Raw genomic sequence first — 2,545 nt, forward strand, 5'->3', positions numbered from 1 at the left:
GATGATGACTATGATATGGCATCTGACGTCAAGCTTCTCCTTCCAGCCGTTGATACCGTTCTCTCCAGGGTCAACGAAATTCACCAAGAGATGCCCCGCCAAGACGATCTTGATGCGAACTTCCAAGCCCTTCAGGCGGACGTTCAAGAAGTTCAGAGTCAGCTCTAGACTCTACAAGAAGATATTCATGTCAACAACGACGCCATTGTTGTTCTTCACAGCATGGCTGACAATGCGCAGGCGATTGCTGATCAGCAACTTGGACTTCTTCAGCAAATCCTGGATGCTGTCCGTCAACTAGCTCCAGTGAGTGCACCCTCTTTTTCTGCCAATGATCGTGCCCAGCTCCATGAGACGCATGAGGCAACGACAACTCTAGCCAATGCTTTGCAAAGGCTGGAGGATTCCATGGTTCTTCAGCGACAGCGCTTGGACGAACTCTCTGGCCAATTCTCTCAAGTCTTATCCAGAGAGGGGGACATGAGGTCCAACGCTGGTGGATTATCAGATGCTGCTCCTACAACTTCTCAGGCTATTGGCCCAGTATCAGCTTCAGTTGCAGTTGAAGCCGAGGCTCTCGGAGCTGAAGCAGTTGCTGCTCCTGTAATCCCTACCACCGAAGCTGCCCAAGCTGAGGTTGTAGAAACCATCCCTAGGGATGATGTCCATACCGTCACTGCTACTGGTGATGATGATGATGTTGATGAGGATGAAGATGATGATGATGAAGACGATGATAAACCTGTCATTCCAGACACCRGAGATGATCTAGATGGTGACGACGACGACGATGATGAAAATGACTTCACCATCAAGTTCCAGAAGCCACCAACCGTCACCACAGGTGTTGCCCTCGGGGAAGCTCAATCCCAAGGGAAGCAAAGTCAAGGCAAATCGACTCCATCAGAGCACCAGGACCCCAAGTCGAAAGGCAAGACGGTCGCTGAAGAAGGCAACTTGAAGGTACTTTTCTCATGCCCTCAACAAACCTTATTTGAAGACTCTATCTCTCAGATAGTGATCACTTCAGAGTATCAACTTCATATCCCTTCAACAACCTGCAGTCGACTGGAGTGGATATCTGATCAACCCAGCTTTTATGCTCCAACAGACCAGCAGATGTCTCAGCTTAAGGAGTCGCTCGACCAGACTAGAGTAAAAATTCCTTTTCGTACCTCTAGTGGTGGTGAGTTTGACTTTCTTTCTGAAGCTAAAAGACTCGAAGCAGTAAGGGCTGAAGAAGAGCTAGAGCTTCAGAAGAAGCAGACTGAAGACAGCTTAAAGCTGGCCAAGTCTCTAACTGCTAAAGTCCTTCCCAAGAAAAAGTCCAAGAAAACGGTGAGTGCTGTCCGAGCCCAAGCTAAACTTCTTTCTATGGCAGAAGCTGAATGCAAGAAGAAGCAAAAGCTAGCAGACAAGGATAAGCAATGGAGCGAAGCAAAGCTGGAAAAGAGACTAAGTCCCCACCCAATCATCAGCGTCAGCATCAGCGGACGATCTAAAGACGGTGGAACACTGATCTCAATGCTTATCACCAAGGACAATCTTGATGCCGTTACCGAGTACCCTTCCTACCTTGGCCGCTATGGATACAGCGAATGGATGGAGATCAGACAAGCCATTCAGCAATCCAAGTCGAGACACAAGACACTTATCGAGGACACTTATCGAGGACACCATCAACGAACTCATCAAAAGGATGTCCAGGTATGTCAAGGTCCCTGACAGGCCAACTCTGAAGAAAGGTGGGAAGAAGAAAATAAAGCTCGCTGATCCTAATGAAGGACCATCCCTAAGGAACGAACATGAAACATAGTTCTCTTTAGATGAAGTCCTGAAGGATCATATGAGTGTTGACATTTCTATGCTGAATCTTGACTTGCCAGATAAGGGTCCCTATACACCCAACTCTGTGCATTTTAAACCTGAGTTAGGAGTTATATTCCTTGACTATGAAGGTGAAGTCAGATTTCAGAGAGTGTTAGAGCTACATCTATGTCCAATGGATCACTTGGCTTATCTCTTGCAATGGATAGATGATAGCATGCCTGGAAAAGTCGTCGATCTGAAGATACGAAGGGAATTCGTACGTCGAAGAAACCTTGGTGAGATGTACCTAGCTACATAGATCTAAGTGTTCTAGAATAAGATTCTCATTGTAACTAAAATCCACTTTTCCTTGTAATTCTTTTTCTATATCTTCTTTCATTGATTGTATTTACATTCTGTAAATTCTGAACATGTACTGTAATACTTGTATTATTTTCATTGATATAATGAGTATTCCATGTACTTCACTGAAAAAGATCCCTGAAAAAAGTAATAGGGACACAAGTCTATGAGTTCCAATGTTACTTTCATCATTCACTGACAATTTATAAGTCAGTGAATAAGCTTTCAGTTTCAATTTCCAACCTTGTAATTTTCTTAGATATAACTTAAGAAAACTTCTCAAGCTGAGACTGACCAAACTGAAAAAGATCCCAAAATAGTAAAAAGGGACATGTACGTTATATGTAACTTTTTCTTACTATTATTTGATAAG

The sequence above is a fragment of the Cynara cardunculus genome, assembly GCF_001531365.2.
Source record: "Cynara cardunculus var. scolymus isolate 2C chromosome LG 2, CcrdV1, whole genome shotgun sequence".
NCBI classification, from domain to species: domain Eukaryota; kingdom Viridiplantae; phylum Streptophyta; class Magnoliopsida; order Asterales; family Asteraceae; genus Cynara; species Cynara cardunculus.